The following is a 16,061-nucleotide window of genomic DNA, read 5'->3' as shown; positions in this document are numbered from 1 at the left end:
AGGAATATCATTAGTACTAAATGTTATACACTTGAATGATAAACAAAATTTACTTCAATATTAATATCATGAAATATTTTAAAGTCACACCAATAAACCCCTCACTAGTTTTAAAAATTGTCTCGTTTGAGATTGCTTTACTAAAGTTGAGAAACTTTAGTACATTTCGTCTACGCCACTTACAGTAATGAAATTTTAGATTTTATTTAAAGAAGACAAACTTATTCAATGACCTCTTGTGTGTAGTTAGAATATATAAATCGAAGCGAGAAAAACTAATCTATCGTCATACGAACATATATTACAATACATAGGCCTCCCCATTGATTTTCAATATGATCGGCTTTTTTTATTTTTTGTTTCACCCGTATCATGATTGGATATGGTCTTTATTGACATAATAATTTTTTCCCACATTTTTTTATTTCCATACTCATCGTTCGTCCATCTCAATGTCTTTCATTGTTTCATCTAATTTCCGTCACATCATCTTTCATTCCTATCCATACTTACCTTCCGTAAATCGCTTCACTTCTTTCACCTTCCCATCAGGATTCTACAATTTTAAATTTACTATTTTTAATAAGGATAGTTGGAAGCGGTATCCAGCGTCTTTCGGCGACCTAAACAAGCTCATCTGCCCACCTTGTCGACGTCCTATGCTGCACTTATTATAGTTAAAACTTCAAATAAGATTGCAGATATCTATTAATAGACTAAGAAAAAAGTTTAGTCAAGAAAAAAAGTACTGTTACATGACTTCAAAACTAGATCTCTGTTCTTGGAAACTTTGATCACTGTACCAGAAAAACTCTAATTCACAGCACAGTAAATACATTCCATTTTTAATACTCTTATAGGCCGAGTGACCGAGCTCCCGACTCAATAATCAAAACGGTGTTTCAACCCCACCACCCTCAATCCTTTTACTGGATGTTGCCACAAAATAGTGACGGGGTCGAATAGTGTTGCCATTATAGAATGAAAAATTACCTTTTATAAAATTATTGCAACTGTTTACTGTTATGTTACGTAAATACAACGTAAATAAAAATAAAAGTAAATAACATATGACAGTACAATGTCTGCAATGAGAGATAGCAAGTAATAATTATTTTAATATGAGGTAATTCGTTGTTTTTACTATATTATATTACATAATTTATTACTTCTGAAACCATTGATTTTTATACTGACTTGGCATACAATTATTGACAGCAAATGAGCTATACATTCACTAGTTTAAATCTTACACATCTACTTCAATTATTTGCATAAATTATTTCCAGAACTAGATATTAGCGACAAGTTATTATGACTAATCATAGACATTATAGTAACTAAGAACTCCTATTATCCTCTGTGACAATTAACAAGTTTCGAAACTGTATGGAACATAGTTCAGTTATTGCCAAAACACTTACTGTTTGAACTGACATGTTACTCAGAGAACTAATATACAGATGACATTTCAAAGTAGATAGTTCACTTTGATCTATTTCTTTAAACATAATCACATGTACATATTGTAACCATACAAAAAATAATTAAATAAGACGCATGTAAATAAACTAATTTCTTTAATACTTAAATTTTGTGCTCTAAATGTAGTTTCTCTCTGTTTTCACGAAGGTTATTGGAATTATTACATACTGTGCTTAAACCTTATTATTTAATTTGTGTATTCCTTTTAAAAGTGTATCCTGCAGTATTTTAAATTATCATTTTGACATCTAAAATACCAACTGCTTTACCGACCGCCGACCGTAATGGACGCCACCATAACACCATCATTAACAGCGCCATCTATGAAGTGTCAAGGTTAAACAGCAACTGCTTTACCGCCATTAAATAAGCGCAGCATAAAATAGAATTATTAAAGAAATTAGTTTCTTTACATGTATTTGACAAAAGTCCGCAACAACAAATAATTTACTAATTGTTTAATTACGTTTTTATTATAATGTGTTCCATATAAATTGTTATTTGATTACACACTAACATGCCTCTGTTTTGATAAATAAAATATGGCCGAAAAAACCAATGCCGCATACCTGCGGAATGTGTAAATACTATTTAGACAGCAGTGAGAGTCTAATAAAAAAAAACCAGTACGACGATCTGGAGTGAACATAACGTAACTGTAAGCGCCGCTCGAATGTCCACCAAAAGTTGGACAGACAACTTTGTTATTTTTTTTATTCTAATTTGTACAAGTGTGAAAAACATTTATGTTTTTTTAGTTTACTGAGCACAGACAATTGGGAGATGAATTACCACTATTTCATACGGATCTTTCTCCTTCCAGCGGCGAGTCATGAAAGCGTTTTATTATACACATTTTTTATTATGGGCAACACAGCTGAAATTCATACATTTATAGGATTTTTACTAAATTATGCATAAATTTCTGCATTATTTTATTTCAAGTCAAGTTCCAAGCACTGCAGACTGTTAAATGCTTTGAGGTTTACGACAATGTGCCGGGTCAACTCGTCAAAATATATCTCCAGTTGATGTTTTCCTGAGAAGGTCAGGTAAGTTGAACGGAGGACTTATGAATTTGAATCGGGAATAATGTCTGTCTATTGTAGTCTTGTTAAGGTCGTCTTAAAATACTGAACGCAAATCCGTTCAAACATGTAGATATCAATTAGTTCACACAATACAATTTAAAATTCAAATTTAAAATATATTTTATTCAAGTAGGCATTCATATGCGTTTTTGAATTAAATTATTTAAACACTATAAGTAATAAGCTACCACAGACTCGGAATGCTGTCATGTTGACAAGAGCTGACCCAAAACTCAACAGTTACTTTTCAAATGAAATTTAACAATTTTTTATGTGTACATTATAATACCAAACACACTAATGAGTCCAAAAACCAATTTCCACACATCTCGATCAACCAATAACTATTGAATACTATAATATGATTTATTTAATTATATACTTTTATTTTAGATTTAAAACTAAGAAACGTATGTCTAAGATATCTTATGGAATTTTATTATATATGCGTACATGGGATATTTTTATTTATCAGTTCGCGAATTCCGGATTCGAGACCCGAGTCTGACGAAGCTGTAAATGCCAGAAAGACTAAAAATAAACATTCGATAATATTTTGGCTACACTGGATTGAGAGTCCTATCCTTACCGCGAACTAACCTAATTTTAATTGCATAAATGTATACTTTGTGTCATTTCTAAGACTAAACCATTATACGATCTATTTATATTTTTTTATCTCGTTCACACCTATCTTGGAAGGAACAGTTTATTTTACAATTCAATAATCTATTCACTTCTATTTATACTTTTTTTTACTCTCCCCTTTTCCGTCACAATTTCAATCATACATTCTTCTATATTTCTTCACAATATCTCACATTCTTCTGGCTAACTAGTCTACTTCTATACGTCGCTTTTCTTGCTTCTTCTTCGTTCTTAAAATAGATCTCTTCATATTATCTTACAGTTTAGTTTTATTAATTAAAGCGAAAGACAAAACAAAATAAGGTCACAGGTTTCATATCTACTAATGAATGCGTATGATTTATTATATGTATTAATTATCAATATATGTTATTTTTTACAACTATCACGTACTTTGTTTTGTCAAAAGTTATCGACCTGTGGTAATCTTATAAAAAATACAATTAGAAAGGATAATTCATATTCCACAGGTCTAGATTTTTTTTTATTAATTCTAGTTTGTATCGCTCGTGTTTTTTTTTTTACAATATTTATCTTTCGCTTTAACTAAACGCAAACAGTTGGGAGAGGGTTGCCGCTATTTGATACGGATCTTTCTTCTCCCAGCTGCGAGGCACGACAGCGTTTTATAAATTTTTTTACAATTTTTTTTTTACAGAATTTTCACTTACGGGTAAATACAGCTAAAATTTATACATATTAACAATACAATTTGGAATACTCAATTATATATTACTTGCTACATTATTTTATTTAAGTCGCTGCCCAAGCGCTACAGACCATTAAATGCCTTGAGATTTAGGACAATGTGCCGGGCCAACTCATCAAAAGATTCTGCTGTAGATTTTTTTCTTGAGAAGGTCCAGTAAGCTGTACAGAGGTATATTAAGGTATTTCACATAAGGTCACGTGCTTACGTCTTTTGGATGCGAATCGGGAGCAGTGTCTGAGAAAGTGATCAAAAGTCTGTGCTGTGGAGTCGTCACATGTGCTAGTCTCATTATCGATTATTTTAAAACGGTGCAGGTATTGCTTGCAGTACCCATGCCCGCTTAGTAGTTGTGTCAGATGGAAGGATGTCTTGATGAAGAGGTCTAAATCATAACCTCTTTAAGCTGTTTCTAATTTGTTGATTATACTGTCCCTTAAAGTTTAAAACCGTCAGCTTATACCAAGAAGTTCAGTACGCTTAAAGTATTTTTTTTTCATATTGTGTCACCTATAAAAGAACAAATAACAGAGCCATTATATACTGTAACTTTTTATGTAATTTTAATTTACATTACCCCGCGATAAATATTGCACACCGACCTTTAGAAAGAGACAATCGGCTAATTTCGGCCACGTAAAGCATTATCTCTGACTCATACTACCTATGTGACGTATTGTCAGTCGTGCAAAGCGTCTCCGAAGCCGAAATTAGCCGATTGTCTCTTTCCAAAGTTCGATGTGCAATATTTATCGCCGGGTATTGTATGTATACTGCTGGCGTACCCAAATTAATAATTTATCATCAAAAGGTGCGATCATAAATCAAACATGATATGCGACCGTAAGTCAAATACAATCACTAAACCAATGCAATGTGAATCGAAATAGTACATATACTTACTTACTTCTTCTTTGTTATTTAATGGAATCAGGCATTATTTTGTGGAAGTCCATCCTAAGTAAGAAAAGGATCAATATTTAGCTTCTTCCGCACAGCCCGCTGATAAATGCGCATGCGGCACGTATTTATCAGCGGGCTGGCAGGCGGTGCACTTTGTTGCACGACTACCACACTACCACACATGTGCGGCAGTGGCTAAATATTGGTCCTTTTCTTAAATAATATCTCCTTATTCCAGAAAAATATTTATTGGGTTTCTTATATTATTTGTTAACAAGTCAACATAACAAACTGAGGTAAATAAAAACATAACTAATATTTTTTTAATTAACATTACCGGTTTTAGTACCGGTATCCCAATATTTCAAACGTCAAATACTCAGATTTCAGTTCGGTATTGTAAGCCCTAAACATGAAGTCTCTCGCATTTCCAATTTTAAAATACAAATATTATAGAAAGTAATGAATATTTAATATATATAAATAAATAGACTAAATAAACCACTTAAATAGAACCAATAACTTTTTTAATCTATAACATTTTGACAACTGTCACACGTCGATTCGATTTAAAAAAAAATAATGGCAGCACCGTTACCAACGTACACGTCGACCAATACACACACGTGTGTATTTTATTAAAAACGTCAAGCCTGCACCTGCTCTTTAAGCGGCTTTATTGAATATTAAATAACAAAATTTACCGCGCGCAACATTGTTCACGTCGGCCATCTTGGTTTTTATATCAATGATCCGAACTGTATAAGGTTATTGCCGATAAATAGTTGAAAAATAGCAAAAGATTTTTGTAGTGTTGTTCATGCGTCGTAATATTACGTTATTCCAATATGTATAGCATATTAAAATTATTCCTCCTAATGTCATTCTTCAACTTAAAGCACCAAACGAAGGTTCCAAACGTCTGGTCTTAGAAGATCCTACTCGTAACTCAGAAGGTTCTATTTATATGACCACTTTCACACTATCCTTAAAATAATATAGCGATTCATTCCAAAGCCTTATTATTAATAAAAAAATCTTTAACATTGTAATAGATTTTTTTAATAAAAAAGTTTTTCTCGAGTTATATTTTTATTTAGTCATGTAATTGATAATTGGTCGCGGATTCGATTACTTTGTGTGATATTTATATGGAATTACCACTGCTTTAGCAAGTTTTCAAAGGGTGACAGCAACTTCCTCTGCATACCATAATACCACATCGCTATTGCCCACCCGATTGCCAAACGTGACCATTATGGTATATCCCCATAGATATCTTTATTTTCTTATTAGATTTTTATCCTTATAGAATTTAAGGAAGATCGATAACAATCAAAAAGCATGGGAGCGTATTGTAAAGCCTCACAAAATTTCCCAGAAAGAAATTGTCATTTTTATAAAACCTAGCGAAAGGTACGACTTTTTAAATAATCTTTTCATTAATAAATACATTTAAAAAACTTTTAAGTTAAACGGGTTTTTGATACACATATTGTGGTAGTTGTGGAAAAATATGGACCTAGGCCGCCATATTGGAACGGCGGCCATCTTAGATTTATAATGTTATTGATTTTATTATATTGTATTGTCATCTAAATTAAATGTGTGTACCAAATTTCAGATCAATCTGACAACGGGAAGGTGCTCAAATTTCAATTTCTAGTTTTGACCCAAATAAACAAATTCCGTACGGGTCGAACTAAATAAAACCGTTTAAAAAAACACTTTCTTCCTTATATGTATTACTCTACCTTCAACTAACTTTATTATGTAATATAGCCGCTACGTTTAAAATTCAAAAATAAATGTTTCAATCATAGTTAAATTAAATATGTTTAATAAAAAACCACAGAAACACGAAAATGTTAACATTTGATTGATATATCTTTTTAGTAATTATTTTTTATTTCGTTTCGACCTATACGATATGTTTTTTCAAAGGAAACGCCGAACGATACCCGTGATTTACTAACCGTCATTTGTTTTAATTATACCTCCGAACAAAATACGCAAACAATATGAAAAATGAAATACATACACGGGTTTTAGATTTATCTTTCTGCCTGCTTAATTGTAATATACGTGTAACTTACTCTGACCTTTGACTTTGCTCATTTTAAATATACAAAATACATTAGTCTTCATAACATATATTTAAGCAGTTAAAAATCTAATATATAAAATTTCCATGTCACAATGTTAGTTACCGTACTCCTCCGAAACGGCTTGACCGATATTTACCAAATTTTATATGCCTGTTCAGTAGGTCTGAGAACTGGCTACTATCTATTTTCCATACCCCTAAATGATAAGGGTTGTTCACTCTTGAAAATTTTTTTTTAATTTTTAGACGAAATTTTTTGGTTTTATTTTTTTATGATATCATACAAAAATACATACAACCCTAAATTTTCACCCCTCTACGATCAACCCTTATTTTTTATTTGTAAATTAAAAACATTATTTTTTTGCAAAACATCGTTTGCGAAATCAGCTAGTCTAAATATATAAATGCTGATATTTTTTCATTCTGTACATGACAGGAAACATCTATATAAGTATATGCAAAAGGAAGGAACCGACATAGACCAACGGAGTAGCAAGTTTATGTAGCAGTGAGCAGGTTGCCTTAGTAAGTCCACACAAGGCGAGATCTATGTCCAACAGTGGAAGTCATGCAGCTAAAATGTAGATAGTGTTAACATACAGACAAAGCAATAGTAAACTGAACTCCTGAAGATGCCCCGTGGAGGGGTGAAACACGTGTTGAGTAATTTGGCGGTGGCGGTGGCGGTTGTGTGATTCGCATTGTTTGCCGCATATGTATTTATCAGCGGGCTAGCGGGCGGTGCATTTGTTGCACGACTACCACTGCATGTGCGGAAGTGGCTAAATATTGGTCCTTTTCTTACTTATAAATTTTTGTTTTCAAACGAAGGATTGATTTAAGACTGAATTATTTATAACGATATTTTTTCGAATCATAATTTATATCCTGTTCTAAATTAATAAAAATCAATCATTTTTCGAACAATTGATTATTATATCCCTTGACACTTTATTTTGTGTATGCCACTTTTGATATATCGTTATTCACTGAACAGAGGTAGCGGTTTAAGATCTCATTTCGCGGGTTCAATTCTCGGGATATATTCTTATAAATTCAAACTTTATGCATTAATTATATAAGATTGTCACTACTTATAAACAAGTTTTCCAGAAGAATCAGTGTCCTCTGCGTACCATAATACCACACTGTGATTATCAACTGGCCTGGCATGGTGGTTGTGGTATATTCCCCCATAGATAAATTTGGTGAGACCAATGCCTGCAATGGATGTCTATGCGGCTGAAAAGCAGAAGATTACCATTGATAGTACGACTCTTCAAATGAGTGTAATAAAAAAAAAGCCTCGTTCATACATTATCAACGCAGCAATGTTAATTACGAATTAAAATTTATCTAGTGAAATATAAAATTTATACTGCGTAATGAGGTTAATTGAAATCAAATAGCTTCTGTTATTTTATTTGTATTGCGAATTTATCGAACAGGTAATGTACATCGGTTGTGCAATCAAATGTTAAGTAAGAAAAGGACCAATATTTACCCACTTCCGCACATGCAGTGGTAGTCGTGCAAAAAAGTGCACCGCCCGTCAGCCCGCTGATAAATGCGTATGCGGCAAACAATGCGAATCACACAACCGCCACCGCCAAATTACTCAACACGTGTTTCACCCCTCCACGGGGCATCTTCAGGAGTTATGTTACACCGATTAGTGCTAAACACAGAGTCATGTTGACCGAAAGGTTTTAAAATGCCGACCACGAACAGGTAGACGCGGCGTGGATATACCCCCCCCCCCTAGGTGGTCGGACGACACAGTTATGGTCGCAGCAAGTCGTTGGAGGCGGGCAGTTTTGGACAGGTCATCGTAGCGATTTTGAACGAGGCATATGCCTAGCTTCCGTCGGCTGAAAAGAAGATATTAACGCGCAAAAAACATGTACATCTATGCAGTCTTACTACATTTATTGTTACAAATGAAAAACAATATTATTTTATTGTATCAAAGTTTTATTACTATTGTTACAAAGCACAAGTTACAGAACCCTCTAAACTCGGAACCCTAGGATCAAGAAGTGCTGTAAACACGCGTGACCTTACTAGAACCTTATTCATAGTATAAATTATTGTACTCCCCATGTCATCAGGCAGTGTTGTTGTTTAAGATCTACGATCAGTGATACAAAGTGACTACTAGGCAAGTTATTTGGACAGTGATTTCTTAAGCGATTTGGAAGCGTAGTTTAGACTAAGCGAAAGTATACTTTGTGTTAAAGTAGGGTGACCATCTGATTTGTGAATAAAAGACTCCTTATGAACCAGTGTTTTATCATTTCGAGTCAGAACCCACAGTAAGTAATACTATTAATGTATGCTAGCTTAATACATAAATATAAAACCGTTATAAATACATAAAACTTACTCTAAGTGGTCTCCATTGGCTGCAATAGTCCTTTAAACGTTGAGGACGTCTCAGCCTACCGCGTGCTCCGCAGTATCGAGGTGGACGCGGTCTTGGTCCAGCTATTCACGGGGCATGGGGGGTTCTCTGAGTACCTCCACAGGTTCAAGCTCAAGGAGGACCCCTCGTGCCCCGTGAAGAGCTGGACCAAGACCGCGTCCACCTCGATACTGCGGAGCACGCGGTGATCCACCCTGTGACTCGGTGTCCCGCATTCAGGGGACTCCTGATCGGCTTCGAGTGCCGGTCTGGCGTTGAAATCAGGTAGGAGTCAATAGCCTCCCTGATAAGCGGAAAGGATACGAGGGAAGAATTCCTCTCTTATTGCAAAAGAATCACACAATATGCAATAGAAAGAAATAAAAGTTAGGCATTGACAACAAATAAAAACTAACAATACAAGATAAAAATAAAATAATATGAAACTGTGATATAGAATAGATAAAAATGTGATATACATATACATAAAAATAGAAACTAAGAAAATGTAAAATGAAAAGAGGATGAAAAAAAGGTAATACAGAGCAAAAGGGAAAGACAGCAGAATTGTGGCATGAAAGAATAGACTGAAAGAATATGTGAAGTATGAAAGGAGAGAATGTAAATAATAAATAATAATGTGAATAAATAAATTTGCCCATAAAGTCCCTATCCCACACAAGATAGGGGTACGAGAGGCCCCCAATAGTGGGGGCCATTAAAAAAAAAAAAAGTTGAAGACAGTTATTAAGAGCAGTACATACTGTCTTAGATTAATGATTGTTAATATATGTAAAATCTTTGAGTGATTTAAAGTATAATTCATATGTCTGAAAAAAACTTTGAAGCTTTTACATCTATTTGTAATCACTCTATATAAAGTGATCGCTCTGAAATATGTAACACTAATTATTTCTTTATGAATGCTACTGGTCAATTATTTCTGATATCGTAAACAATGATTTATATTCATATGTATTAATTAGAATTTTGTAAACACTAATGCAATATTATCATTACGTTGTTTATTATTTCTAAAACATTTTGGATGTGCTTCTACATTAATTAAAAGTAAATATGTTATATATTAACCTGTTTAAAGCATTTACCGATTATTCAATTTAAATTTTCCAAAATTGCTCATCTAAATTATATTTAAATTGAACGCGTATCTATTTAGTCATTTAATTATATTTTATATAACAACACCAGGATCATTTGCAGTCTGTGGTTTAGCCGTTAGGCACACGCTTAATGTACCGTATTAACTTTATTATACAATATTAATGAAGCCGACGTGAGTAGCTTTCGGATTGTCACGATAATTTAAAATAAAATTGTAATCATTTGGTACAACGTGGTATCTCACTCTGGACATTTTCAGCTGGCTTAAAATCACTCAACGAACCAGGAGAAGGCTATGATGTCTCTTCGAGATCAGGAGATCTGGAGACGAGATCGGAGGACTGGTAAGTAGAAGTGGCAATAAACAATCAACATGAAGCCAGAGCCTGTAGCTTCTGGTATGGAGATAGTCGCATACAATCTTGTTGGAATCGGAAGATACTGAAAATGTGCCTGAAATTTATGATGGAGGTCTATATCTAGTGGGCGACGCACATCGCTCATACTACCGATGGCGGTTGGGACCAAAAGGTTCTCGAGGGGCGATCACGAGCCGATAGACGCGGCGGGACCCCACTTGGTAGACGGACGATATACTTAAGGTCGCTGGAACTCACTGAATGCGGGCCGCGCAGGACTGTTCATTGTGGCGATATTTTTTTTATGGCCCCTGTTATTGGGAGCCTCTCGTACCCCCTATCTAGTTTGGGACAGGGACTTTATTTACACATAATTTTTTAGAGTTTTTTCTTTATTCGACACTCACTTTCTTACTTCTCAATTTCTTTTATTCTTTCCTTTTATCCTTCACAATATCTTGCAATTTTTGTTCTTTCATTCCTTCTCACTTTCATTCACGATATTTGGGTCAGGCCAATCCCTTGCAGTCAGCGTCCATCGGCTGAAAAGATGTACCATATCAGAACAACTCCAATTCACAGCACGGTAAATACTTTTATTCCACTTTTAATAAGAAAAGGACCAATATTTAGCCACGACTACCACTGCATGTGCGGAACATGCAGTGGTAGTCGTGCAACAAAGTGCACCGCCCACCAGCTCGCTGATAAATGCGTATGCGGCAAACAATGCGAATCACACAATGTCACGAATGCCACTCAACATGTGTTACACCCCTCCATGGGGCATTTTCAGGAGTTATGTTACACCGATTAGTGCCAAACACAGAGTGAGTCCATTTCTTACTTAGGATGGACTTCCGCAAAATAATGCCTGATTCCATTTCAATACTCTTATAGGTCAACTAGCATAATTTTCACTGGACAACTTATCATTTCGATGGTTATCGAACAAGTGACCAAAGTCCCGACTCAATAATCAAAACGCTGTTTCAACCCCACCACTCTGAATCATTTTACTGGAAGTTACCAAAAAATAGTAACGGAGTCGATAGTGTTGCTATTTAAGAAAAATAAAACTACCTTTTTTATAATTATTACAAGCGTTCGTCCATTGGACTATAAGATTCAGGAATTTTCACGTTACGATCAAGTGACGGTAGATACGGCGTGGGTAAACCCTCTATAAGTGGAACGATGACATAGCTAATGCTACAGTAAGTCTCTGGATGTAGACAGCTGAAGACCAATCATCGAAGCGGTCTTTGGAGAATGAAGGTTTTTTTTTTGGAATGCAACTGATCCGGTGATTTTAGAAATGTTGTCATTTATTTATGACACTATAATAAAGCCTTTATATACAGTAATACCCCGCTTTACGCGACCCCGTTATACGCGGTTTCACTATAACGCGAATTGCAAATTTCGCGCTCAAATGCCTCGAATTACGCGAAAGAGTGTGTATAAATATAGTCATCAACTTACCCAAAAGATTTTAGATTTTATATTTTAGATTTTGATTTTAGATTACCCAAAAGACAATAGATGTATTTTTCCGTAAAAAATAAGAGTATGTATTGCATAAAGTGTTCCTAGAATTAAAGTGATTGATTAAAATGATTTGTATTTTTTTGTTATAATTTTTGACTATGTTTAATCATAAACCTCGTTATGCGCGAATTTCAGTTAACGCGATTTTTTTTTTTGAACGTATCCCTCACGTAAAGTGGGGTATTACTGTATATGTTTATGCACATATTTAGCACAATGTAGTTGAATACTTCACCGCGATAGAAACAGAGTTAACGATTGAGGCATGCTCGCTTCATGTACTTTGTAAAATGAAGAGCCTGGCTTCGGTAACATGCTTGCAGTTGGAAACATTCGCGTTCGTACAAACTAGACAATGCCTTGTAGTGCACCTTTGTGTCGGGGTCTTTGTGACGTCATGAAACGGTACCTTCAACGTGAACGCTTTGTTTGCGTCCTTTATTGGTCGAACGGATAGTTTACTGTTGTTCTACTTATTAGATTCGGTGGAGTGGAAGAGGTTTCGTTCGTCCATTCGCCGTTTTGTTGCTAAAATACTTCATGCTATAAACGTATTAATTGAAACGACTTGTTCACATTCATAGAACAGATTAAAAAGATGTTTATTATTCTTGCAACCATACATAAGTTTACATAGCTTATACTAGATGTCGCTAACAGTATTTCATATGAGCTACATATTACTTTGATATACAATTAATAGTATTTAATAAGTATACATTGTTTTAAATTAAGACGCAATAAATTCAAATTCTGATTGTTTAACTATAGAATGATACATTTTTAATGTGACCTATATCGCAGTGATTATTACGATAAAGCTATATTATATTGTAGCTCGAAGAATTGCCCATCTGAAGTGGTGGGGGTATATCGCTCGTGTAGCCAACAGCCATGGGCACATAGGTTCTCGAGTAACGACTCCGTAAGTCCCCCACTAGTTGAACCGATAACATAGTTTTTTTTAGTTTTTTTAATGGCCCTCGCTATTGGGGGCCTCTCGTACCCCCTATCTTTTGTGGGACAGGGACATTACGGGCAAATTTAATTATTCACATAATTTTTTATTATTTACTTTCTCTTCTTTCATACTTCACATTGTCTTTCGGTCTATTCTTTCATGCCACAATTCTGCTATCTTTCCCTTTTGCTCTGTATCACCTTTCATTCATTCCTCTTTTCTTTTTACATTTTCATAATTACATTGTTATTTTATATCACATTTTTATTACTTAAATTCTATAACATAGTTTGCGGTAAGCCGATGCTTTGAAATACTATATATTATATGTAGCAAACAAATAATAATGCCTACAAGTGTATCTATATATAAAAATGTGAGTGAATACACCGAAGAGATCTAACGGCTCGACCTCCCGGTAGAATTTTAGTAGGTAACGGCACGAGGAGAGGCTTTCCCGGAAGCTCCTTGGCTACTTTAAAAGAGATTTAGGCTAAGTGGCACCTTGTAAACGTGAAATCTGCAAATGCTTGGACAGCAGTGCCAGCAAGGTCCAAAAAAAATCTTTTAAACGCTCCACGACTTTTTAAAACTTTATATAGACGCGCTTTCTAAACATGGCTATATATATCTCTGTACAAGAAATTTTTGTATGAAATACGAATCACACAACCTGCGAATCGCTTAAATATATTCCGTAAAATGTAACAGAACAATCTTTTTAAAGTTTATTTTTGATTTAAGTTCCGGTAAATCGCCACTAATGTAAACATTACGAAGTCATTTGACTATAAATATAAATAATCTTTAATATCATGTACTCTTCTTTTAATTGTAAATTCATTTTTTTGTACAATTTCATATATAATCAAAAACAGAAAACATACAGGGAAGGTAAGTAGAAAAATATACGTAATAAAAGGATAATCATGTAGTGCTTAATAATTCAACTGCCAAGTGCTTTCAGGAATCATCAAAAAAATATTCTAATTAGTGCTCAAAGTATGAGTTTTCTTTACAAAAACACGTTTATTGATCTTACCATACTTTCATTTACACTACAGTTGCAAATTAATCAAATTTGTCGCGTTTTATATTATCTTATTTCTGCGAGACATTCTTAAAATATGTGGTAAATTATACTATACTAGTGTGTATACTATTTAATGGAATCAGGCGTTATTTTGCGAAAGTCCATCCTAAGGGAAAAAAGGACCAATATTTAGCCACTTCCGCACATGCAGTGGTAGTCGTGCAACAAAGTGTACCGCCCGCTAGCCCGCTGATAAATGCGCACGCGGCAAACAATGCGAATTACACAACTGCCACCGTTAAATCACTCAACACGCGTTTCACCCCTCCACGGGGCATCTTCAGCAGCAGAAGTGGCTAAATATTGGTCCTTTTCTTACAAGTATCTATTGTAAACTTTTAAAAAATATTAACTTCAAATCCTAACATGAAATTTGAAAAAAAATATTTTGTCTTTTATTACCTTAGCCTGTTTTAACTTTGGTAAAATAATGTATGAAAATCTGAGTGACCAAGTATTGAAAAAATTCCAGTATTACAGTTTACAAAAGGTAAAACATAATAATATTTAAATTATATAAAATTGTAAATTCGGCTGAAGAAATCTTGTCTTAAATTGTATTAAATATACAATTAAATTATACATCGTTCACGGAAACTATGTAAGAATAAAGCGACCTCCCAAATTTTAGTAAAATAGTAGTATGCCCTGCAGTTCTCCCTAAAAGTGGGGTTTTAGGCCAAGCTTACTCTGCGCTTTGTTCTCTAAAAACTTCAAAAAGCATTAAAATTGAATCTCTAATATGAAAAAAAAATATCTTTACATGTCATTAATTTTATATTATTTACAGCCTAATCGAATGCTTATTACTATAGATATTATATTTAAATAAGAAATGTGCAATAAGTCTATCTATCCCATCTAAGGTGTTTGTGATCCTCCGAAATATGTTAACGCCTGTAGGAAAAGTCAAGCAAATGTTTGCTTACACAAAAGTTTCCTTTTTCAAAAGGCGTCACCAATACTAGAAGCTAGCGAAACGAAAAAATCTATTTAGTATAATTAAATACATAATTTTCTTTATGGTACAGAAACGTGAACAAATAAAAAAGAGCAGGGAAACTCTTAGTCTTGTATATGAGGCTTTGGAGAAGAATACTGCCGATATAAAGGAATCGTTGCACTAAAATCTCTTTTCTCCAGGAGCTCAAAATCAAACATTATGCCTTTCGTATAATAACATCCAAGACTTCGTTTAAAGTAGCGAAGGCTCCCAGGGAAGCCTCGGCTTAGGCCACCAGATACTACTTTACAAGATTAGGAGGTCCCCGAGCTCGCTTTGGTGAACACTTAATGGAGTGACTAGACTCATGGCCCCCACTAGGGGATATCGGCTTAGCTGGTTGCTATTGCCTAGGTTATAAGAGTTATATATGTAAATATCTTATTATTTTAAATAAAAGTAGTGTTCACGTCGAACTGGTTGCTCCTTTTATTTGCACATAAGTAATAAACTCAATATTAGGTTTTTTAGCGCTGCAACTAGTTTGTAAACCTAAACCAACTGTTAAAAGCGGTCCAGGTTGTCAACCACGGGCTTATGGATGACTCGAAGGGGGTCTATGTGACCGTGACAATAAAATGACGGTTCAAAATTGGTAAGCATGTGTTCATTTGAATTC

The sequence above is a fragment of the Battus philenor genome, unplaced genomic scaffold (genome assembly GCF_028537555.1).
Source record: "Battus philenor isolate CCGP_79_NKW_IND1 unplaced genomic scaffold, ilBatPhil1.0.hap1 SCAF_5, whole genome shotgun sequence".
NCBI lineage: Eukaryota > Metazoa > Arthropoda > Insecta > Lepidoptera > Papilionidae > Battus > Battus philenor.
Note: the sequence above shows the minus strand (reverse complement) of the source record.